Source organism: Chiloscyllium plagiosum, unplaced genomic scaffold (genome assembly GCF_037043375.1).
Source record: "Chiloscyllium plagiosum isolate Xiang-an unplaced genomic scaffold, Cpla_swu_hap1 HiC_scaffold_15, whole genome shotgun sequence".
In the NCBI taxonomy this organism is placed as follows: Eukaryota; Metazoa; Chordata; class Chondrichthyes; order Orectolobiformes; family Hemiscylliidae; genus Chiloscyllium; species Chiloscyllium plagiosum.
The window spans coordinates 30,870,225-30,897,051 of NW_028270153.1; the positions used below are offsets into that span (position 1 = coordinate 30,870,225).

The window sequence follows — 26,827 nt, forward strand, 5'->3', positions numbered from 1 at the left end:
GAACAAAGCCATTAGTTTAGTTGACCTCAGTTCAGAAGAATCAATTGCTTATTCAAAAGAACAGGAATTTGTTTCCTCTTAATAGCAAAATTAAGTTCCCCTGGAAGAAATGATCACCTCAGAAGAGACCTTGGAGTGCAGGCTCACAGTTCCGTGAAAGTGGAGCCGCATGTAGATAGGATAGTAAAAGGCGGTTTATGGTATACGCTTTCCTTTATTGATCAGAGCATTGAGTGTAAGACTGGTGAGGTCATGTTGCAGCTGTACAGTACATTGGTTAGGCCACTTTTGGAATACTATGTGCAATTCTGGTCTCCCTCCTATTGGAACTTGAAAGGGTCCAGAAAAGATTCACAAGGATGTTGCCAAGGTTGGAGGATTTGAGCTATAGGGAGAGGTTGAATAGGCTGGGGCTCTTTTCCCTGGAGCAGAGGTTGAGGGATGACCACAGAGGTTTATAAAATCATGAGGGGCATGGATAGCGTTAATAGACACACAGTCGTTTCCCTGGGTGGGGGAGTCCACAACTATTGGGCATAGGTTTAGGCTGAGAGGGGAAAGATATAAAGGGACCTAACTGGTAATGTTTTTAAGCAGAGGGTGGTGAGTGCGTGGAATGAGCTGCCAGAGGAAGGAGTGGAGGCTGGTACAACTACAACATTTAAAAGGCATTTGGATGGGTATATGAATAGGAAGGGTTTACGAGGGATATGGGCTAAGTGCTGGAAAATGGGACTTGATTAGGTTAGGATATCTGGCTGGCATGGACAAGTTGGACTGAAGGGGTGGTTTTCGCGCTGTACATCTTTATGACTCTAAGACTAAGATCCCTTCTTTGGGATCTCTAATTCAAGCTCTCTTGGCTTGGAAGTATTGAAATTGTTAGAATTAAGAAAGCTTTTCAGGATTGAGAGAAAGTCTCATGCCAACAGACTTAGAAAAGGAACTACAAAATAGTTTCTTTTCTGTGGTGGAGACAAAATCCTTAGAGATGAGCTGGGAGCAAAATTTTTCTAGACAGGAGTCTCATGGTAAATGTTAGGAGACTCTCTGTTGTGTAACACTTAAGATCTTTGGTTGGTTGGTCCGGGTGTCCTAGAGGTGTTCTCTGAAACGCTCCATGTTTCAGAGAAACCGTGTTTCAAAGACCACTCCCTCAGTGATCAGCATTCTGTAAAGACCACTCCCTCCATGACTCCCTCGTCAGATCCACACCCCCCACCAACCCCAACCTCCACTCCCGGCACCTTCCCCTGACCGCAGGAGGTGCAAGACTTGCGCCCACACCTCCCCCCTCACCTCCCTCCAAGGCCCCAAAGGAAACTTCCATATCCGCCACAGATTCACCTGCACACACCCGATGTGGCCTCCTCTATATTGGGGAGACAGGCCGGCAACTTGCGGAGCGTTTCAGAGAACACCTCTGGGACACCCGGGCCAACCAACCCAACCACCCTGTAGCTCAACATTTCAATTCCCCCTCCCACTCCACCAAGGATATGCAGGTCTTTGGACTCCTCCATCGTCAGACCACAACAAAACGACGGTTGGAGGAAGAACGCCTCATCTTCCGGCTAGGAACCCTCCAACCACAAGGGATGAACTCTGATTTCACCAGTTTCCTCATTTCCCCTCCCCCCAGCCGGTCTCAGTCAAATCCATCAAATTCAGCACCGCCTTCCTAACCTGCAATCTTCTTCCCGACCTCTCCGCCCCCACCCCAGTCTGACCTATCACCCTCACCTTGACCTCTTTCCACCTATCACATTTCCGACGCCCCTCCCCCAAGTCCCTCCTCCCTACCTTTTATCTTAGCCTGCTGGACAAACTTTCCTCATTCCTGAAGAAGGGCTAATGCCCGAAACGTCGATTCTCCTGTTCCCTGGATGCTGCCTGACCTGCTGCGCTTTTCCAGCAACACATTTCCAGCTCTCTATATAAATGGATCCATGCACAGAATCTGCAATCTGATCCAATTCCTCCAACTGGAGGTCACAACAAGACATGTACTAGGAAAGGCCTGATCTTAGTACATTAGAAATCTTTGCCATGGATTTGCAGACTAAGTCTTTTCATTTTAAGATGCAATTAGCAAATATTTCATTGCAGTCGAATTACAAGTGCCTACATTCATTATTGGTGAGTAACGGCATCAATGATACAATTGTACATAAATGGTGGTGTGTTACCCCTAATTAGTTACTTAAATAACAAACTCTGTTAGAGCTGTCAGTAAAATTACTAAAACAATTATATTAATAATTCAGAAGCTTGGATGAATGACCAAGAACTGTCAATCTCACATGAGCAGCTAAATTGAATTTACATTCTCAAAAGGAAATAACAACCTGGTTTAACTGAAAAAAAAAAGTGACAATTTTCTTTGTAGAAAAATAATAGCTCCTTGAAGAAAGTACTGACAAAATGAACCCATCAGTAATTCAAGTCCCACAACATTTATACAAGTGATTTGGATGTGAACGTACGAGGTGTGGTTAGTAAGTTTGCAGATGACACCAAAATTGGAGGTGTAGAGGACAGTGAAGGAGGTTACCTCAGTGCAATGGGCCAAAGAGTGGCAGATGGAGTTTAACTTCAGTAAATGTGAGGTGCTGCATTTTGGAAAGGCAAACTAGGGCACAATTAATGATAAGGCCCTGGGGAGTGGTGTTGAACAAAGAGACCTTGGAGTGCAGGTTCATAGTTCCTCAAAAGTGGAGTGGCAGATAGACAGGATACTGAAGAGGGTGTTCGGTATGCTTGCCTTTGTTGGTCAGTGCACTGAGTATCGGAATTCGAAGCTGTACAGGACATTGGTTAGGTCACTATTGGAATACTATATCCAACTCTGGTCTCCCTGCTATAAGAAGGATATTGTGAAACTTGAAAGGGGTCAGAAAATATTTACAAGGATGATGCCAGGGTTGAAGGGTTTGAGCTATCGGGAGAGGCTGAATAGGCTGGGCCTACTTTCCCAGGTATGCAGAGAGACTGAGGGGTGACCTTAGGAGGTTTATAAAATCTGAGGGATGTGGATAAGGTCAATAGGCAAGGTATTTTCCTTGGGGTGGGGGGAGTCCAGAGCTAGAGGGCGTAGGTTTAAAGGTGAGAGGGGAAAAATTTAAAAGGGATCTAAGGGGCAATACAGAGAGAGTGATACGTGCATGGAATGAGCTGCCAGAGGAAGTGATTGAGACTGGCACAATTACAACATTTAAAAGGCATCTGGATGGGTATGTGAATGGAAGGGTTTAAAGAGAGATATGGGCCAACTGCTGGCAAATGGGACTAGATTAATTGAGGATATCTGGTTGGCCTACACAAGTTGGACTAAAGGATCTGTTTCCATGCTGTGTATCGCAATGACTATGAACATGATTAATTCTCATCTGTCGTCTTCCTGAGGAGCCTTTATTTTCCCAAATCATTATGAAACATATCACACTGGTGCCAATACATTGTGTGTTAATAAGCCAATGAGTAAATACAAAAATTGATAGAACAAAATCAACAAAGTATGACTTATATCACCCCCCCCACCCCAGCAATTTGAAAGCTTGCTATTTAAAGATCAACTGAATTTGAAAATCAAAAGAGGAGAAAAGTTGAATATTACTACTGAACCCAAACCAATACCTCATTGGTGATAATATACAGCAAATAGGAATTTTTACATAATGAAAATAGGAGAGTACAAGCATGAATGATTCTGAACATTTGCTATTATTGCTCATCTTGAGAGCTCAACTGCAAATTTGATCCATGTATTTCCTGCTTCTTGCCCCTCCTCCAGAATAACTTTAGTATTATACATTTGTATTTTGCAGTGAGAATTGAATCCACTGAAATATTAACTTCATTTGCCTCGAAGAGTGTAAAACAGTGCAGCTGAGAATATTCTCCAGTTTGCACTAGATTAGGAGTGTATGTCCAGTCAGTATAGATCAATAAATACTACTGATCCTGCACAAGGGGATTTAGAGACTACTTTTAAAAGGAAACAGCCAACTGCAACTTTTACCAGTTTTGCTGGTAAGACATACAAATCAAAGCACTAAACGTCAGTCTACAGTTTGGGTGGTCAACCTCGACCCTAAGTAAAAACAATGACTGCAGATGCTGGAAACCAGATTCTGGATTAGTGGTGCTGGAAGAGCACAGCAGTTCAGGCAGCATCCGAGGAACAGTAAAAATCGATGTTTAGGGCAAAAGCCCTTCATCAGGAATATAGGCAGAGAGCCTGAAGGGTGGAGAGATATGCCTGAAATGTCGATTTTACTGCTCATCGGATGCTGCCTGAACTGCTGTGCTCTTCCAGCACCACTAATCCAGAACCTCGACCCTAAGACAGGACGTTCACTTTGGACCCAAATAGTTGCGGTCAATTCCTACTCCAAGGACATTTAAATTTGATAAGAGTACTGAGACGTGACGAACCATTTAAAGAGCCATCTCTTATTTGAAACAGAATGCAAGTACAAGCACAAAGTCCATAAACAAGCAAATATTAGTGCTGTCAAGAATCACCTATTAGGTGAGGTGGTGGAAGGAGAAGGGACGAAAATAAAAGTTACAACTTCATCACTAAGCTCACCAAAAGAGTAAAAAGAATGCTTGCTTCATATTGTACAACTTTGACAGTGAAGTGCAATGTCAGACCCTCCAACAGATACCATCTGTCTGTAGAGAATTTATATTCATGAAGGAAACTAATATCAAAAACCAGGGAGGCAAATTTTGTGAGGGTTCTGCTGTTTGTTCAGACTTTGAGTTGTGAACATTAGAGATTCCAGGAAAATGGAACAAGTTATTTCTCCAAAAAGTTTTAAAAATGAATACATTTCATGACTTACAATCATGCATGCATCACTGGAACAAGTTACAGGCTCGTGTGCTGAATATACATTTTGATATATTTGTTTTAAAGGGAGCCTGGTAAGTTTCTAGAAGCTAGTATTGCTGTTCATATGTTTGCAATCTAATTTTTTTTGTCTTTGTAGAAATTGAAGAAAATATTAATTGCCTCAGGGATCAGTTGAAATATTGGTCATATATATCAAATTCAAATTAAGACCTATTCAAAGTTTGTGAAAAGATTTGTAGCTTGGGTGCTCGTTGTTGTGGTTCTGTTCGCCGAGCTGGGAATTTGTGTTGCAGATGTTTCGTCCCCTGTCTAAGTGACATCCTCAGTACTTGGGAGCCTCCTGTGAAGCACTTCTGTGATGTTTCCTCCGGCATTTAGTGGTTTGAATCTGCCGCTTCCGGTTGTCAGTTCCAGTTGTCTGTTGCAGTAGCCGGTATATTGGGTCCAGGCCGATGTGCTCATTGATTGAATCTGTGGATGAGTGCCATGCTTCTAAGAATTCCCTGGCTGTTCTCTGTTTGGCTTGTCCTATAATAGTAGTGTTATCCCAGTGAAATTCATGTTGCTTGTCATCTGCGTGTGGGGCTACTAAGGATAGCTGGTCATGTCATTTCATGGCTAGTTGGTGTTCATGGATGCGGATTGTTAGCTGTCTTCCTGTTTGTCCTATATAGTGTTTTGTGCAGTCCTTGCATGGGGTTTTGTACACTACATTGGCTTTGCTCATGCTGGGTATCGGGTCCTTCGTTCTGGTGAGTTGTTGTCTGAGAGTGGCTGTTGGTTTGTGTGCTGTTATGAATCCTAGTGGTCGCAGTAGTCTGGCTGTCAGTTCGGAAATGCTCTTGATGTACCATACTGCGACCACTAGGACTCATAACAGCACACAAACCCACCGCAGATGACAAGCAACATGAATTTGACTGGGACAACACTACTATTATAGGACAAGCCAAACAGAGAACAGCCAGGGAATTCTTAGAGGCATGGCACTCATTCACAGATTCAATCAATGAGCACATCGACCTGGACCCAATATACCGGCCACTGCAACAGACAGCTGGAACTGACAACCGGAAGCGGCAGATTCAAATCACTATAAATACCGTAGGAAACATCACAGAAGCGCTTCACAGGAGGCTCCCAAGCACTGAGGATGTCACCTAGACAGGGGATGAAACGTCTGCAACACAAATTCCCAGCTCGGCAAATAGAACCACAATAAGACCTATTGCCAATTCATTTTCTAACCTCTTGCTGAAACTCTCCTTCAATTGCCTCACTTAAATTCTGTAACTCCAGTCCTTTAACGTTGCATTATTTCCTTCCTGTTCCCAATGTTCCACTGCAGTGAAACAGATTATGTTCCCATTGCAAATGAACAGTTTCTTTCTCAATCTGTAGTGCAGAATTGTAACATTTCACATTGTCATACATAAACTACATGCGTTGTGTCATATCCAATTGGGGAGCACAATAAGTACAATAAAAGTAATTGACTAGAATGTATCAAGTGACACAATGTCTTGTTGTCCTGCTGAAATAGAGTCCTGTGGATAGGTGGAAGGGCCATTGGCCTTCTACAGCTGCCCTCAGCCTCTGTTAGATGCCTCTAATGTTGAGGTTTGAGAAAGAGAAACTTGCATACTGGGGTGCCCCTGAAGCAAAATGAAAAAGGTTTTCTTTCCAATTACTTCCAAGGCCAGACACAATAACTCATTAATTGTTGGGGATGGAGAGGAGTTGGGGGAAGGAAGACACCTTCTAATACACACCCAAACCCATGGTGCAGCCACTGCTACCAGGGTAAGGGGTTATAGAGAAGGCCAGCGAAAGTGCCCTTGATTGGTGTAACTGCCCACCTACTTCTGCTTGGCACATGGCTGTGATGCTCAGGTTCCTGCTGTTGCTAATGCTCAGTGGCAGCAGAAAGATACTGTGCTTCTCCTGAATACTATTGTAAAAGGCCTCCCATAAAGATTCCAGAGAGCTGGTAAATACCAGCCCCATGTCTCTAAAGCAGATTGAAAGCATTTTGGTAAGTGGAGAGTTGTATGCGCAAACATTTGCTGAAATGCAATTGGTTTTCTGCCAACTCAACAGCCATGACGAGCTGTAGTGCCACTATTGCTCATATCTTTCTTACCATGTTATCACTCCTGAAGTGTAGAGAGTGGCAATTACTGACCATGTTTTGTACAAACTTGTCAGAAACTAGTCTATATGATAGTAGGATTCATGATTTAAGTTCAATCGCAGGATTAGTAAGGTTTTTCAGTAATTATACTTGATCCTAAAGTCTAGTGACTTGAATATTTTCCAACAGAGGCAATATGGAGGCACCTTTAATTAAATGACTCTACCCTTGGCATTTGAGATGAAGTTCCCACCCTCAGCTGTAGGCTGCTGAAAGTCTGATTTCTGAAGTCAAAGGGTTGAAGAGGACAGGCTAATTGAGAGCACAAAAACTTGGCAAAAGAAATATAATATGGAAAGGTGTGAGGATATGCTGTTTGGCAAGAAGAACTGAAGGGCTGAATATTATTTAAATGGACAGCAACTGCAGGAAGTTAGAGAGACAATTGGGATCTTGTGCATGAATCACAAAAATGCTAGCATCCAAGTTCAGAGGGTAATAGAGAAGGTAAATGGAATGCAAGCCTTTATTTCAAAGGGAATAGAGAATAAAAATTGGGATACCTTACTAAAGCTATAAAAAGGTTGACATAGTTGGGGCAAATCTTACCTCAGGTCACCATACCGGAGGTGAGGGGCTAGGTTGAGAAGACAGGACCTAAGGTCAGCTATATGGAATCAAACCTGCAACGGTTTGCTTCACTCTGCATCATAAACCAGCCATCCAGCCAACTATGCTAACTACCCAAGTAACAAAACAATACAATGCACTACTTAGACTGCAATTGGAATGTAATTCTGGCCCTCTTATCCAAGGAAAGATATATTGAATCAGGGGCAGTTCAAAGAAGGTTCACTAGTTTGATCCCAGGTATAGAGCACTCTGCTCATGGAAGAATGGTTGAGTAGTATGGTCTTGTACTCACTGGAGTTGGAAAAATGAGACAAGATCTAATTGAAAGTAAAAGTCAGAGGGCTTGACGGGGTAGACATAGATAAAGATGGTCTCCTCTTATGGGAGAGTCTAGAATCAAAGGACTCACCCACTTAAGAGATAAAAACAGTTTTATTTTCTTTTCAGAGGCTGGTGAATCTGAAATTCTTCACCAGAGAGGCCTACTAAGGCTGGATTGTAAGTATATTGAAGGCGGAGATGAACTGACTTTTTTTTTTACAATTGGTAAGGAAATCATGGGAAAAGGAGAGTCAAGTTAGAGTCATCAGACTAGCCATGATATCATTGAATGAAGAAGTGGACTCAACAGATTGAATATCCTACTTTTGCCTACATCTTATGGTCTTAGCATATTTGGGAGTACAGTAGTTCCTTTGGCCTAATTGATTGGGCTCAGTTACAATGTTATGTAAATGCTGTGAAAGAGATCCATTTTCTTTGAAACATTGCTGATTACTGTTCAGTAGCAGGAGTCCTGGCTGATATCTTGCACTGAAAATGGAGACTATTAATAGAGAACAACAACAACATTGTCAGAGATAACTCCAAAATAGACTTAAAAATACTTGAACAAAATCTAATATGATGAAAGGATTAGATGGTGTACAAAAGGGATAGATATTAGCCTCTTTCAGGAACTTGCCTGGTCACTTAAGCATTTGCAGAATATACCATTGAGCGAGGCAAACATCCACAATTTGTTCCAGCAATGCATGTTCGCCAGTGATTAACAAAATCTATTAGTGTGAATTGTTAATGCAGATTTTTACTGCAGAACATATTTGCTCCTTGACGCACTGAAATGAAAGATAGCTGTCAGGGATGTGACACGTAGTGTCGGAAAAAATGAGTTTTGCAGAATGCCTGTGCTCTTCATTCTAGAAGGGAAGAGGATGAGGAGATCTTGAGGGCATGTAAACTGTAGAAGTGAATAATGTGTACCAGTACATGTGAAAAAGCAGCTACAAAATAGCATAAGACAAATTCAGAACTGCGGTCAGTCCATATATATGGTGATCAACATGTGAAATGATCATCCTGGAAAGACAGTGGAAACAAAATCTCAAGAATCAGTAGACATTATGATTCGAGAAAGGAAAGGATGGAGAAGAACTTCTATGGAAAGAATAGATCTCAGTCTGGATGCAAGCTAGTTGGTCAAACAGAAAATTAAGACACCTTTTATGGTGGGTAGGGTTTATTAACTACTCAATCTCAGTTTTATTTTTCAAAGATTCTCATATTAATGCAGTTTTCAACTAATCCCATAGGACAGTTTGCTTCCAGTTGGTCTTTGAGATATATTTTTGAAATCAACCTGTTCAGAGATGTTATTACAAGCCTCTGCAACATATAAAACTTGAACTCAGACCTTCTGCCCGGAGGCAAAGACACAATCACACGAGAGCCCATACTACTCAGTTTTACAGTTTCAAACACACTAGAACGCTCACCTGTCACCCCCTTCTTTAAATAAAAAATCCAAACTGTGCTTATACATGCCTGAACATTCTCCCCGCCCCCCCCCCCACCACACCCATGTCACTCTCTTTATATCTGCACAAGTGAATCAGTTAGCTTAAATAACCTAATTACTTGCTAGATTAACAATAGATTCACCAAATATCTACCTTCATCAGTGCTTAATTTTCAAGTATAAATCTAGCTGCAGTTCAAAGGCTCACTGCTCAAATTGTGTGTGTAAGAGACCAGAGTGATCCTGAGATGCTCTTGATGAACCAAACAGCAGAGGATTTTAACTCATCTTTGCTTTATCTCCAAGTGCTGATTGGTAGGAGTAGTTTGGATGAGCAAGCTACAAAAGTAGGAGGTTGGTCAAGGCAGCATGGGAAATGTTGAGACCAGAAATACAAAAGTAATGGATGAGAGTGTTTCAGTGGGTAAGCTGGATGGGGGAAAATGATGTTTGAAGTGGAAACAGGGTATTTTAGTAATGGCAACATACAAATAGTGCCACATTATGAAATATGTAGTTTACATGTGAAAAAGCTTGAATTTTCAATACATTTGAGATCCACAGTAAAATGGACTGCCACATTGTTTTTTATGGTGTACCCCCCATCATGCAATGATCCTGTAGATGGTTGCATCAAGAATCTTAAGATAGCACAGAGAGTAGGAATGATACACTTTAGAACCAGGCTTTTGCTGATTGTGACATATTTCCAGTCCCGAAATATCACATCCACAGCATTCTCTTTCTCCACTGATCTTAAAAAAAAACAAAGCCGATTCCCCAGCTTGAGGTAAATCTAAATGAGATGCAATGAGTTCCCCATGGTACCTCCCTTCAATTTGCAAATTGCACCATAAAGAACATCAACATTTTACTTCTCAAAAATCAAGTATTGTGTATCAAGGTCAGTTCTCAGATAGATAACATATTAATGACATCATCATAAAGCAGCAGGGTACAGAATTTAATTGGAACAAAACTAACTGATACTGACAGTTTAAATAAAAAAAACAAATCTGAATTTATACAATGGTCACTGATAATGAATCACTTCTAAAGAGTCAATACAGGGAAACAATATGTTTAATTTGCAGACTGGTAGAGCACAAGGACAGCAATGTTCAGATCATCTGTTTTAGAATGGTGGTTGTTTAGGGGCAGATATTGCCAAGGCCAGACAGAGATCTTCCTAACCCTTCACGTAATACCATGGGACGTGTTTTGTTTTTAAACCATCTAGCTGAGGGAGCAAGATAGGTCTTTCCGATTTCATTTAAAATGCTCCCTCATATTGTATTGATCAGATGCTCAAGCCTCTATAGGGAGTTTCTAATTCCCCCCAGGTTCTTGTGGGGGTTAAGACATTGCCAAGATTGAGCGTTTGGAGATTTTTCTGAAAAACTGTTAAATTTAAATTTTACATTAAATTTATTGATTTAACATCTAAAATATAGTGAGGAATGTTCCACAGTCATAAACATCAGTTCCAGAACATGCTGTGGTGTTTTCCCTTCACATTGCCAATTTTAGTTATCTTCACATGGACTGGCCTAATTTCAAGCTCAATAAACATGGCAAGTTCAAGTTTTCTTTAAATTCAGAGATAAAAGACTGATTACAGGCAGTATGGAAACTGATCCACTGCTGGCATTGTTGGCTACTGCATGTGTCCCCTGAGTATCTTCTTGGTTGAAGTTAAAGTAGATCTGCTTCTGTTCCTTATTCAGAAGTTGCGCTTTCTGGGCTACACCAGATGACTATTTATACAATCTGCCAACTTAGCAAAAAAGGTTTGAAGAAAATGCCACTTTCTGGATGTATTGATCTTCAAAACATCCAAGTGCTGTGGATTATAAAAAACCCTGCCAGTCAGGCAGCATCCAGGAGCAGGAGAGTTGACATTTCAAGCATAAGCCCTTCATCTGGAATGCTACGTTATGCAGAACATTGGCATATTATAGATCCATTCCTCACTGACAAAAACAGGCTTGCGCCTGTAATTTCCACATGACATTCCATCATTTTCTCAATGATGATATACTATAAGAAGGTTCCCTTGTGTGACTCAGATGAGCGCCAATGTGAATACTCCCACAATGTATTTTTGGATAGAGAGCATCAATAATTCACATTTCTACAGTATTCTAATGCATGATTGACTATTTTAACATTTTAACAAGCAGGAGGGAGAAAGGCCCAAATGTTAGGAGCAGACAAAAAAAGTCCAAAGTGGTCCACAAGGTAGCTTTCTAAGATTGAGATGAAGTTGGCTTTGAATTTGAAATCTGATCCTCTGGGAGATGAGAAAACGAGACACATTGGAAACAAGGTTAACAGAGGGGTAAAGCAGGGCATCACTGCATAACGTAAAAACTGACCGAAGTCACTAAAAGATAGTGCACAAATGAAGAAAAGGAAAGTGCAAAGAAATCCTGGTGTATACTATCGATGACAATGCAAACACTTGTGCAGAGGTCATTGGAAGTGATGTAATAGCTAAAACAAAGCGTAGGAACAGAATAAAGAGAAAGGAGTGGCAAAAAGATGAATCGTGAATGAGAAGCAAGCATTAAAAGACAGAAGCTCAAGAGTACTACAGGATGCTATCAGTGATTGTGTCAAGTGCAAAATCAGACTGCACGTCAGGCACCTGAAAGATAATTTTAGGCCAAGTCACTCACTGGGAAACTGACAGGAATGACAGGATGCCATTTGATTTGTCATTCTGTCCAATTATCATTGAAGTTATGGGGGAAACAGTGAATGTCTACAATGAACCCCATCCTACCAGTTTTCTTCAGATGGGTTAGATCAAGATGACCTGTTTAATATTGTAGAACATAGCTTTCAAAACTAGAACCTGCAGCCAAGGGGATCTTTGGGCCCTCATATTCTCTATTTTTCAACAGCAGCAAGTTCCAGTATCTCAACATAAATGGACCAAAAACTTGCGAAGACAACAGCTATCTCCTTAATAGCAATGGGGTTTTCATTGGGTCCAATAACTCTCATGCGGGAGCTTCCAAACACTCAGAGCTGCTGGTCACCAGAAGCTGCCAGTCCCATTCTGACCGTGGAAATCGCTGATAGCACAACATCCACCTGCGGCCTAATAGTAGCACTGGATCCCACAGGCCACAGCTGAATGATGGTAGGAAGGGAACCACAGAGTGGGTGTCAAGGGAGGTCAAAAGATGGCCCTCAGCAGGGACTGCTCCCCCCCTTCACCCAACATCAGGTCCTTGATCAGGCACTAAGCACCTGTGAACATGTGACCCCAGCCTCCCTTTTCCCAGAAGCAACCTGGCACAACCTCTGCCTTCCCATGTTGACACCAATAATGGCAACATGAAGCCCTTAAAGAGGTACTACTTGAACAATGGAGGGTTTCATTTGTCACAATAATGGGATGGCCATCCTGTCCTTGCCTAACTGGGGTACACCGTTCCCAGCCAAACTCTACCTTAAACTTAACATGTCACTTACCTATCTTTTTGTTGCAGATTTGAAGTGGAATTCTTTTAAACAACATTTTATGAACATTCCAGTTTACTCAGAGGTATAGAGAACTCTAGCTGCTATTCCAGCTCCCAGTTCTTTATTTTAAAAAAACCATTGAATGCATTTGTGGAAATTGGAGTTAAACCCAAAACACTTTTCCACCTTCATCCAACCAGTTCCAAAACGACTCTTGAAATTATTCATCATTCTCTCTCCTTCAGGCTATACAGATGTGAATGGGGATAGCACCAAAGTTATCTCACGAATTACTTTAATGATGTTAGACTAGTTGTTTTCTATGTTTGCACCCATGTCCTTCATTTCTTCGTACACGACAATTTAACAGCAAATCGAAACGTTAACTTTATTTCTCTGTCCACAGACCAGAGTTACTCTTTCAGATTTTCAGTATTTGCTCTTATTAAGAGTATGACTTATTAGCAAATCCAGTGGTGAACAGTACGGAAGTAGGAGAGGACCGGATAACAGCAAGCATCACATCAGACAGGACACTTATTGTCATTGGCCACAGTCCACTAAGGACCTCACAGTCATCTCACTGCATTAAAAGAGAATACCTACAATTGGCGCAAATTAGACAAATGTAGGTCAGAGGTCTCGCAATTCGGGAGAGGGGTAGAATCCTAGAGATCTCCAGAAATACCGTAGAATATCCCAACCCGGACACAAAGCCCCGTGTGTGTGTTATTTCACTTCAGGGAAGTGATCCACTCTTTCTTTATGACAGTGTTAAGTCAGGCAAGATAACGCCCTTTAAAACTCGCCAGTTCCTCAATTCTCGCCGTTCTCTCGCTTCACCCACCACCCCGCCCCAAATAGCGCACCATCGACACAAATATTTTTTCCTCTTTAAACTTAAGAAATGGTCGGCGGGCCATCCGATAGAAAGAGGACATAGCCCTCGGTGCGGTAGTACCCCACAGACTGATACATCGGGTCACTTACCGGGAGTTCCAAACATCAAATCGGAATATTACAAAATTAAAAAAAAACTTACATTCGCACCTTCAGACCACTCAGCAACGCTGCCTGTGCTTAACTGACCACCTTTCTCTTAATAAGCTTACACAACAATTCCACACAGCTTCAGCAAAAGTTTCAATTAAAACCAAACACGTACCTTAATTATTTTATTCTTGGGAATCACTTTATCAACTCTCAGCAAAAAAATCTTCCAGAGAAAATAAAATGGTTGGATGCTTTTTTTTGCCTTGATCACCAGACAGCAGTGTAAAATCCCATAGTTACTCTCAGCTGGAGATTTCCAATAGTTGCCTGGTCACTTCTTACATTTCGTGACCTATTTCCTGGTATGTGGTTGAGCTTGTGAAGCAGTTTACTCGGCTTGACTAGTGACCCCACCCCTAAAGTTGCTAATTGGTGCTGAGGGAAGCAATACTCATTCAGGAGGCGGTGTTTCGGACACAGTCAAGTTGCAGAGTTTCAGTTTAAATCTCCACTGCCAACCCTATGATTAGGAACAGAAATATATCCCATTAAGGCAAGTTACGAAAATCCACTCAGAGCGATTAAAACGATCAGTAGGTATACTTTGAATAAACTCTTACGGTCGTTTTACGCCCTGGGTACATGTTTCACGCTCAATTAATCATTTTTTTTCCTATTGTAATTTGGTGGGTCAATGATCTTTAAGAAGACTCCTCTCGTGAGAATGATTCTGAGACTTCTTCACCTCATTTACGTAAATGGGGAAAAATTTTCCAGTTACACCTCGCGTTGTTGGAATTATCTACAATGTTATATGGGTCTGCTGCAGTACCTTAAGGTGTTAGACAATTTATGACGCTACACGTTCGTGTTTGGTGGCTATCTGCCCACATCCGACGGCTGTAAACACACCGCGAAACTAGTCGATAGGACACCATCTCCAGATGGCATTTAAAACCTCCAGTAATTGGCTCTTACTTTGGTGCAGGAAGAAGCGGATCCAGAAGTAATTGGTGTTATTCTACCTCTAATTGGAAGAAATTGTTTTTAAAGTTATGATATGGCAGGTCAGCCAGCCAAGTGGAGGGTAAATCGTGCGGTATATGGGAGTTCATGGACATATGCATTCTACATCTGCAAAAAGCATCACACTGACTACAAAAACTTGAGCTCTGGGGTTTAGAACTTGAACATCAGCTTGAATCACTGGTGTGAGTGCTTGAGACAGAGAACAACATGGATAACCTGTTTAAAGAAGTAATCACACTGCAGTCTATGCAGATTAAGGCAGAGAGGAAATGGATGACTGCAAAGCAATCTATGAGAACCAGGTAAAATCGCCAATGTCCCAGAGAACCATAGGGCAACTCTGTAATTTGAGAGAGTGATGATGTGGTGGTTTAACCTGAGAGTCAGGTGAGGGGCAAGGTCAAGAAGTTGGGACCTTCATGGTGACCCCAGCCTGTACAGAAATTGAACTCATGCTGTTGGCATACCCTGCATTACAAACCAACTGTCCAACCAACCTCACTAACTGACCCCTGTATTCAGTCAGACTCTCCAGAAGTCTCCTGAGTTAATCCTGATTGAAAATCAATTTTCCACTTTTGAAACTGGTGAGAGTGATTGTTCTTCAGGGCAAGTGCAGCCAGAGCCATATTTGTAGCACTCGGGATGGGCCCATTTGCCACAGCAAATTCACTGCCGCCGATTAGCCACTGCCCTTTGACCACCAAGGACGCTTAGCCACCGCCCATTGGCCACTGAAGATGATTCGCCACCGCAAATGTAGTATGTCGTTGTATAAATAAAGGGGACTGAGAAGTATGAAAGAACAGGCGGGAGGGAAAACAATCAGTACATATATATGTTTCCGGTGGCGAATAGTCTCCAGAGGTCAAATGACCCCAGTGGAGAAACGCTGGTGGAGAACTGGCAGTGGCTAATCATCGGCAGTGAATCTGCCATGTTGAATCATCACCAACCCTGTAGCACCACCAATATTGTAGAGGAGGACAAAGAGTGGAGGAACAACAGTGATAGAGAATTCCATAGTCAGGGGATCAGACAAGCATTTTTGTGGCATTAAACATGACCCCAGAATGGTGTATTTCCCTGGTGCTAGGGCAAAACATGTCACAGAGCAGTTAAATGGCATGCTTTTAGATAGGGTGAACATCCAGAGGCTGTGGTTCTCATTGATAGCAATATCATTGGTAGGAAGAATAATGAGGTTCTAAAGCAGATTTTAGAGAATTTGGAAGATAATTAACAAACAGGACCTCTTGCAGGAATCCCTGTATTACTCACAAGGCCATGACTAGTCGATATAAGAGTAAGTTTTCACTTGCCACTTTTTTTATTTTCTGTTACCAGCATTATTTCATTTTGATTTGAGCTACCCCTTCAGATTCGCATCCCTCTAACAAGTTTGTTTAAGCCTTCACATCAGCGAATCTCCCAGTTTTATTCTTAATACTGTCAGTGAATAGTACAGCTAACAACCATGTTGCAACACCTACAATTGCAGGGGTGAGAAAAAGGATTCAATCTCAGACTGTTTAACAGAATATCCTGACTATTACCTCGATTTATCAAGGGAATAAAACATTTAAGTGTTTGCAAAGAATTTTGCACTCTTGACCAAGCAACAGGTTAATAAACAAGAATTATATCCACATATCTGAACCTAAAATTTAAATGACTAAAGCTTTGTAGTCTGCTAAACCTTCACTTTGCAGATATATTTGCAACATTTACAGAAATATCTGTAAGTACCATTCAACTTCCTTTTTTCATATGTGGGGTGAAGCATGATGAACTGTAATTGCAATTTGAGTTGCAGGTGATTTAGACCTGAGGGGTTGCTCAGATGCAGCTTTTCCTGGCAGAAGCTGATTGGTCTGTGGACTAGTGACCAGCTATCAATGACAGAGAATCTTTTGACTGCCAACAGCTGTGTAATTGTTTCCTAGGTAACTGAACAGCCTGAAACTAGTAACAAGTTCTAGACAGCAAATAGAAAGTGTTCAGTTCTTCCCCAGGCTCAGGAGCAATTTTGCTGTTCTGTTTGGTCAAAATGCACTATAAACTTGAAGAAAACCATTTTGTTTTTCCTGGAATAGTTATTATGTACTGTGACTTTTAACTGATAAATCAGATTTTTTTTTTAGAAGTGCACAAGCTACCTTGTGTCTCTCATCAACTAGTGGAAGAACCCAGAGAAAGATAATTGAAGTAACAAGCTGACCATGAGAAAAGTCGTAAAAGTCACCTCACTGAAAGAACCTGGGAACAAAGATTACTGAACTGTCGTTTTTGGTGTATGACCTATGTCCACAATTTATTTTTTTCTATTTGTTTGTCTGTGTGATTTTAAGGGAATTGCAGTTCTAATTCTCAATGTTTTATGGCAATGTTTATAACTGTTTATCTTAAGCTAGAATCTATTTACTTGTAATAAATAGTCATTCTAGTTAAGTACTGAAACCTGGTCCGTGCTTTCTATTAATCTGGGACTGTAAGTCAGGTACATTTTGGAAGTTTGCATACTTTTTAAAATCTTTGACTTTTGTGTCAACTTGGAAGAGCAGGCCTTGATTTCCAGCATGCAAGGAGAAAGTGAGGACCGCAGATGCTGGAGATCAGAGCTGAAAAATGTGTTGCTGGAAAAGCGCAATTCCTGAAGAAGGGCTTAAGCCCGAAACATCGATTCTCCTGCTCCTTGGATGCTACCTGACCTGCTGCGGTTTTCCAACAACACAGTTTCCAGCATGCCCCACTGTTGATGAAATTTATTGATGAAATTCATTAAAGCTATTGATGAAATATCAGTCTCTGAAAGTCAAAGACTGTTTATCATTAAATGTTGCGAGTGCTCAAATTGAATGGGCTGCTTCTTGCACTTTCCCACATCAAACAGGCCAAACATACATTCTGCATCTACAAGCTAGACTGATTCTTACTACTCTTGGTTTTAATCTCATAAATATACATTAAGAAGAAAGAAATCCAGTACCATGATACATCATGAACAAAATGCTTTATTTTGACACACAGACATAGATACTGAAAATTGGAATATACTTACAGAACACAATGATTCACTGTGATGAACACTTATGTGATGACGAATGGGGATTTTGACTTCTATCTCCCTGGCAGAGTCCTAACTAACATACATAACCAGTTACAAAATACCACAACAGCTACTCCAATAAGAAAAAGTAAACCAACAACAAATTGCCTGAATACAATGCTGTTAATGTAGAAAAATGTCCAAAGATACTTCTGATAAGCAGCTTAACTAGACAAAAATTGGGAGGTGTAACTAAATGTTGAGTCAAAGAGGTTGGGTGTTAGGAGAATCTTAAAGGAGGAGAGAGTCTATTTAATAGAAGAATTCTAGAGTTCGCTCACAGGTCACCTAAAACCAAAATGAGAAGCAATAGAGAATTTTGGAAAGCTTATGAGAAATGAGACAACAGGTGACAAGAAATAAATGGTGGTAATGAGAAGAGGGATCAGAAACAAAGGAAAGTGACAGAAAATGAACATGTTCAATTAGGATTGAAAATATTCACACCCTCATTATTTTCCTGTTGTTCCATCTCATTTAGGTTTGCAGTATCGTTAAAGTTTCTTGGGTGCAGAAGGTATAAAGTAAATAACTTGTAGTAGTCTTTGCAGTAACCTCGGGTTTATTGCATGGCCACACACATGTGTACCTTGGAGCAAGCACTGGCTGTAACTAGCATGGGTCGAACAGTTCTCCATAAAAACTAATGTTTTACAGATGTACTTCAAGCTTGGTAATTACTTGATAGCATAACAGTCCAGGCCATTGTAAAGAAAAGGAAACACTTAGGAACATAAATCTTAGTAGCAGGAGTAGGCCATTTGGTTCCTCAAGCCTATTCTGCTATTCATTAAGATATGGTTGATGTCTGTACTCCATTTTCCTGTCTGTCCTCTCCAAACTTGAACCACTCAAAATGTTAACTAGATAAGAAATAATTTCTTTTATAAAACACTTTTCACAACCTTAAGGTTCTTATAAACTGCTTTACACCCAATCTAATGCTTTCAAAATGTAGTCACACATCTAGGAAATGTGACAGTCACTTTGTACATAGCAAGCTCCCATGTACAGCTAAGTGTAGAAGATCAGAAAAAACTATTTTTGTGCTGTTTTGATGGATACATACTTGTCAGGTCAAGACTAATTGGGATATTAAAACATTTTTAAAAACTTCAATAATAATTGTGTACAAAGAAAATACTTGTGCTCATATTGTTTCTTATATAGAATCATTTAATTTTATAACATATGAGGGCATTTGATCTGTCTGTCACTTTGGTCCCTGAAAATGCTTATCCTATTCCCTCGACATTGCTATTTCACTAGTTTAAAAGACTACAATTCCTTCTTATTGAGAAAGGAGAGAATCAAATTGATTAACAGTTTTGCTAGTTGACCGTGCATTTTTCAATATATTATGCTTTCCTCTCTTCATTGATCTTCATTGTTTTTGTGAGCTTATGCAGAGCCCCAGAAACTGAGGTACACTAGATAGAACTTGATGACATGCATAATATTTTGTGGGTGTCAAATGATTGATGTTCCTTTTATACATAGTACTATTCAAACATGTTTTAGCATCCTGAGGAGATGATATGCTGGATATTATCCTGGACTTTTGCACCCTGACTTCAGGACCAAATGGGAACACCCCAAATTTCTACAGTTTAGAAGAAGGAGGCCCTTCAGCTCATCATGTCTGCACTTGGCTCTCTGAATGAGCAATATGACTGCGTGCCATTATCCTACTTTTCCCTGTAATTCTGCACCCTCTGCCTCCTAGCTGGCAGCTTTCTTAATTACTATTCTATCAAGGAAGGTGAGTAGGCTCTTGGTTCTCCTTCCCTTGAGGGTTCAAAGCTCTGGGGCCTCAGCAGCCTACGCTTAGAGGTGTACACTGCCAAGGTGGCTTGGAGATCACAACTGTGGTTCAACCAAGAGACACCCATTGAGACATGGATAATAAAAAATTATTAGGGCCCAAACCTTTTGAATCCTTGGCACAGAAGGAAAAACTGGTCAGTGAAATTGCAGGTATTGCTTTTGCTGCCCCCAGCTCTATCATTTGGACATGGACCCAACGGCCCTCATCTTGCTGAAGTAAAGTGACTTCCATTGAGCTGACAGTTTTCATAGATGGGGTTAGGCCTCCTCTGCCCAACCAAGGGCTTGTGTGGATATAATATCAACTCTAATTGCAGCCTTAGAAACATGAATTGATGGTTCAGCTCAGTGGATTGGGCAGCAAATCTGATCCCAATCCATTCCTAAGGAAGTTCTCAGCACGGCCATGCCATAAAATATACATCCTAATGAAGTGACACCCCTATTTTCCTGTCTTCTCCCTCCAAGCCAACTCCCTGAAACCAGAAATATTCAGCCTGATGGCAAGATTCCAGACAGTCAATGCTGGAAGACAATTTAAAAAGCTAAGGAAAATGATATGAGCTTTTAACAGAATATATTTAATGAGATCACATTTTTATCAAGACTCTCATATGTAACTACCTTAAATATTTTTGGCAGCTGTATACAGCAGAAAAAGATATCGTTGACCAGATTCACATGAACTAAGTAAATTATTAAAAATCACACAACACCAGGTTATAGTCCAACAGGTTTAATTGGAAGCACCATAGCTTTCGGAGCGACGCTCCGAAAGCTAGTGTGCTTCCAATTAAACCTGTTGGACTATAACCTGGTGTTGTGTGATTTTAACTTTGTACACCCCAGTCCAACACCGGCATCTCCGAATCATAAGTAAATTATGCATATGGAAATCCTCACTGTTATTGTGGTGCTTAATTCTCAGCCACATTTCAGTGTTACTACTTTCAGCAATTCATATTGCCCAGATTCTGAATTAAGATCAGAACACCCTTTCACAACAGAGGTATTTTAATTATTCCTGTGAGGGTGAACGGATATGAGAGAAGAGAACTCCTTTAAACATTGACACAATTCCAAATGATAACTTACTTAAGACTAATTAGAGATTTTTGGCTAGCCAAAAGAAAACAGTACCTTTATTGCAGAAAGTATGTGTTTTCATTAAAATGTCCTATTGAGAGTCAGGGAAATATGACAACCTCATGTATCCCATGATTATGCTAATTATTTCCAACTAATGATACTTTCAAAATGACTAACATTTCTTTTAACAAATAAAAACCTTATTAGATAAATTAGCTTCCATACCAAAGATCAAAAGGACACACTTACAAGTGTATGTGCAGTTTTTCCTCAATATATTACAGTGCACTTAGGTATGTATGAAGAAAAATCATCTTATATTTCTGCAAAACATTGTAAAGTTAGTTATGGTTCTTTTGCAGGGAGGTATGCTGTCCTCCCAGCCACCTACCAGTTTCATTCCTCCTATTAATCAAACAGGTTGTACCCTCTACCTGTCTTCACCTATCTCCACTTTACCACTCTGTTTCTGCCACCCCCTTTATCTGCCGTGCCCCTTTCACTCACCCCCAGTCTCGAAATGGGGTTATACCTGAAACATCAACTTCTCCACCTCCTGCTGCTGTCTGGCTTGCTGTGTTCTTCCAATCTCCTGCTTGCCTACTTTGGATTCTAGCATTTGCAGTTTTTTTTGTTTCTAGCCAATTTATGTGTAACAAGATTCCACAAATACCAACAAGATCAATGATCAATCGATCTGTTTATGGAGGTGTTGATTGAGGGATAAATGTTGGTCAGAATAAACTCTTATTATAATACATAATATTATGCCCAGCATGTCCCTGCCATTCTTCATCCTTCACTCAAGCCTCCTCCCTGTTTCTTTGTTTAACCCTACCAGCAAAATCCTCTATCTCCTTCTCTGTAGCCTCTCCTTAAATGCTTCCTCCAGAAATGAGTTCCACATTTTCCTCACTCTCTAGGTAAAGTTGGTTTCCTCGGGGTTTTCTATTTGATGTTTTGGTGAATATATTGATGACTTATTGATTGCTTCTTCCCCCAAAAGTGATTTATATTACTTATTTATATTCAATATTTATCAGTGCCTACTACAACAAACCTTTCATAATTGTAAAATTCTCCATGAGGTCACCCGTCAGCATTTTCTTTTCAAGAGAAAACAGAACCAGCCTGTTCACTCTCCCTTGATCGGTTTACCCCAGTATTCCTCCACTCTTCCATGTAAATCTCTCCAATACTGCTAAATCTTTACTATAACTTTTTCAAACAGTTCCATGGATTCTTTTATGTGTGAAAGGTAAGTGGGATTAAGTTAACTATCTCATTTGGAACACCTCTGAGAATATGACATGTCTTTGGTATGGCACTAAAACATCAATTTATATTTTGAACTCAAGTGTTTTGGCTGGGTTTTGACTCTCTTCTCGCTCAGAATGCTATTATTGGGCCAATGTATACTAAGATTGGGTGAAGTTTACATGTTAAGAATAGAACATATTTCACTGCCTTCTGTAATGATCTGCAAAAGTGATTACAATGCTAGTTCCAGCAAACATCAGTGCACTGTAGCAACATGTAAATGAAGGGAAGTTCATACTCATGGCCTTACTGTAATCCACACTAACCTCCATTGGGTTTCCTGTTTCACAACTGTGAATGTAGCATTTCACTAGAATGGATTGGGAAACCTTTTTTTTTGGAGATAGATATAAAAAGAGTACTTTGACATGCAAAACCACTCTCAGGGTAAAAGTGTCTTATTTGAGTATAGTTTACATCTGCAAAATTTAGCATTAATGTGATAACCTAATTTGGAGCTCTATTTCTTTTAAAAGTAAACAAATTTCATTACAATTCTTCTGTAATAAGTCACTCAAACAAAAAAAGAAATTGCTGATGAAACTCAGCAGGTCTGGCAGTATCTATGGGAAGAAAGCAGAGTTAATGTTTCAAGTCTGGTGACTCTTCATCAGAACTGATTGTTTAAGGTCTCCGACATTCACAGTTCTTGGTTTTGTTTAAGTACAGCCTTGCTGTTGTGTTGCTGGTGTTGTCAATGGACTTACTGACCTAATTTTGTTACTTTTTACAGTCAACATCACAATCCAAATTCTGCCTTAAAATTCTTGACCTTTTTAAATCATTATTTTTACATTCTGATTTCACATTATTATAATTTTAGCTCTCTGAGGTAAATGTTTATTGGGACAAAGATTTTTATAGCTGCATTGCATTAATCATCATCGAATCTCTTCAGTGTGACAACAGGCCCTTCAGCCCAACAAGTCCACACTGACCTTCTGAAGAATACCCCTCCCAGATCCATTCCCTTACTACTCTACATATCCCATGACTAATGCACCTAACCGATACATCCCTGAACACAATAGGCAATTTAGCATGGCCAATTCACCTAACCTGCACATTGTTGGACTGTGGGAGGAAACCAGAACACCCACAGGAAACCCACGCAGACACAGGGAGAATGTGCAATCTCCACACAGTTGCCCAAAGCTGGAATTAAATCCAGATCCCTGGCGTTGTGAGGCAGCAGTGCTAACCACTGAGCCATCATGCCATCACTAATGACACTGTAAACATAGTAGGAGTATAGAGGATTCCGAGTAATCCAAAATGGAGGACGGGAAACATTTCTGGCTGTAAGAGCTGCTCCTTTATTGAGGTAATTTAGGTGTTGAAGGTGATTTCCTCGAATTTCAGGAGCAGCAATTACTGTTTCATATGCTGTTGCATTGTTTTGGAACTTTGAAAAAAAAACGTCAAAACAACAGCAGTTTTAAAAGGGGGAAGAACAGACAAAGGAAGCACATAGTGAGGTCAGTGCAGGGGAGAGAGAGAAAGAAACTGACACAGCAGTGAACCTGCACAGTTACTGCTTTTGCTGTTTGAATTCATGTATCGCTGGACACCTGAGTGCGTCTGGGAAAATTAATAAACAGTGAAATTCACAACTGACCTTGGAGGAACTGTTGGGTGAAGTTCACAGCACAAAAGCAGGTAAGTGTATTGTTTTTAAGTGGGACCTACAGAACATTTGCAATAGTAAGTAGAGTGGGTTCCATCTTGATTGTATGTTTTTTGAGATATGTCTCTTGATTAAACTTAAAATATAAGCCGTAACTACTAATTTAACTTGAGGCAGTCTTTTGTAGAGGAATAAGACGGTGTTATTTTCTGGCTCTGTAGATTGTGAAGGAGCAAAATGGCCTTTAGCAGAGTAATATGCGCTTCTTGTCAGATGTGGGAGTTTAAAGAGAGTTTAAGGGTTACTGTGGATTATATCTGCAATAAATGCTGTTGGTTGCAAATCTTATCAGATCGAATGGATCAGTTGGAGTGACAATTAAAATCAATGAGGAATTTGCAACAACAATAGTATGTGATGGATGGCAGTAATAGGAAGGGAGGGGGGAGTCGCAGATACAGCCACATAGATGGGTTAACTCCTGGAAAGGTAAAAGAGGTAGGCAGCTAGTGCAGGAGCCTTCTGTGGCTATACCCATTTCAAACAAATATGCTGTTTTGGAAAATGTAGGGGGTGATGGACAGCTAAGTTTCTGGTATTGAGGCTGGCTATAATGCAGTGAGGGGTACATCGGGTTCCAAGAGATGAATTGTGTTAGGGGGCTCTCTAGTCCGAGGTACAGACAGAGGTTTCCGTGGCCAGCAGCGAGAAATCAGAATGGTGTGTTGCTTCCTTGGCGCCAGGATCAAGGATGTCTCAGAGAGGGTGCAGAAGGTTCTCAAGGGGGAGAAGGGCCAGCAAGAGGTCATCGTCCATATTGGAACCAATGACATAGGAAGGGAAAAGGTTGAGATTCTAAAGGGAGATTACAGAGAGTTAGGCAGGAATTTAAAAAGGAGGTCCTCAAGAGTAGTAATATCTGGATTACTCCCGCTGCTACGAGCTAGTGAGGGCAGGAATAGGAGGATACAGCAGATGAATGCATGGCTGAGGAGCTGGGGTGTGGGAGAAGAATTCACATTTTTGGATCATTGGAAGTTCTTTTGGGGTAGAAGTGACCTATACAAGAAGGATAGATTGCACCTAAATTAGAAGGGGACTAATATACTGGCAGGGAGATTTGCTAGTGCTGCTCAGGAGGATTTAAACTAGTAAGGTGAGGGGTGGGACCCAGGGAGATAGTGAGGAAAGAGATCAATCTGAGACTGGTACAGCTGAGAACAGAAGCGAGTCAAACAGGGCAGTTAAGGACAAGGTAGGACTAATAAATTAAATTGCATTTATTTCAATGAAAGGGGCCTAACAGGGAAGGCAGATGAACTCAGGGCATGGTTAGCAACATGTGACTGGGATATCATAGCAATTACAGAAACATGGCTCAAGGATGGGCAGGACTGGCAGCTTAGGATACAAATGCTACAGGAAGGATAGAAAGGGAGGCAAGAGAGGTGGGGGGAGTGGCGCTTTTGATAAGGGATAGTATTACAGCTGTGCTGAGGAAGGATATTCCTGGAAATACATCCAGAGAAGTTATTTGGGTGGAACTGAGAAATAAGAAAGGGATGATCACCTTACTGGGATTGTATTATAGATTCCCTAATAGTCAGAGGGAAATTGAGAAACAAACATGCAAGGAGATCTCAGTGATCTGTAAGAATAATAGGGTACTTATGGTAGGGGATTTTAACTTTCCAAACATAGACTGGGACTGCCATAGTGTTAAGGGTTTAGATAGAGAGGAATTTGTTAAGTGTGTACAAGAAATTCTTCTGATTCAGTATGTGGATGTACCTACTAGAGAAGGTGCAAAACTTGACCTATTCTTGGGAAATAAGGCAAGGCAGGTGACTGAGGTGTCAGTGGGGGAGGGGCCAGAAAGCATAATTCTATTAGATTTAAAATAATGATGGAAAAGGATAGACCAGATCTAAAAGTTGAAGTTCTAAATTGGAGAAAGGCCAATTTTGACGGTATTAGGCAAGAACTTCCAAAAGCTGATTGGGGGCAGATGTTCACAGGTAAAGGAACGGCTGGAAAATGGGAAGCCTTCAGAAATGAGATAATGAAAGTCCAGAGAAAGTATATTCCTGTTAGGGTGAAAGGAAAGGCTAGTAGGCATAGAGCATGCTGGATGACTAAAGAAATTGAGGGTTTGGTTAAGAAAAAGAAGGAAGCATATGTAAGGTGTAGACGGATAGATTGAGTGAATCCTTAGAAGTGTGTAAAGGCAGTAGGAATATATTTAAGACGGAAATCAGGACGGCAAAAATGGGACATGAAATAGCTTTAGCAAATACAGTTAAGGAGAATCCAAGGGGTTTTACAAATACATTAAGAACAAAAGAGTAACTAGGGAGAGATTAGGGCTCCTCAAAGATCAGCAAGGTGGCCTTTGTGTGGAGCTGCAGAAAACGGGGGAGATATTAAACGAGGATTTTGCATCAGTATTTACTGTGGAAAAGGATATGGAAGATATAGAAAGTAGGGAAATAGATGGTGACACCTTGCAAAATGTCCATGTTCCAGAGGAGGATGTGCTGGATGTCTTGAAATGCAGAAAGGTGGATAAATCCATAGGATCTGATTAGGTGTACCCCAGAACTCTGTGGGAAGCTAGAGAAATGATTGCTGGGCTCCTTGCTGAAATATTTGTATAATCGATAGTCACAGGTGAGGTGCCGGAAGACTGAAGGTTGGCTAACGTGGTGCCACTGTTTAAGAAGGGTGGTAAGGACAAGCCAGGAAACGATAGACCAGTGAGGCTGATGTCGGTGGTGGGCAAGTTGTTAAAGGGAATCCTGAGGGACAGGATATACATGTATTTGGAAAGGCAAGGACTGATTAGGGATAGTCAATATGGCTTTGTGCATGGGAAATTATGTCTCACAAACTTGATTGAGTTTTTTGAAGAAGTAACAAAGAGGATT

At 40.8% G+C, this 26,827-nt stretch overlaps 1 protein-coding gene across 2 annotated transcripts in view; it reads right to left on the bottom strand.

The window, feature by feature from the left end:
• The window catches only part of LOC122560162 (tyrosine-protein kinase HCK-like), a 90,941-nt gene extending 76,679 nt beyond the window's left edge, over positions 1-14,262 (bottom strand). For both annotated transcript variants that reach the window (XM_043710498.2, XM_043710496.2), the window contains exon 1: positions 14,072-14,262. The gene's annotated coding sequence lies outside the window, so the exon portion shown is untranslated. The remainder of the gene's footprint in view (positions 1-14,071) is intronic.
• Between the last annotated feature and the right edge of the window lie 12,565 nt (positions 14,263-26,827).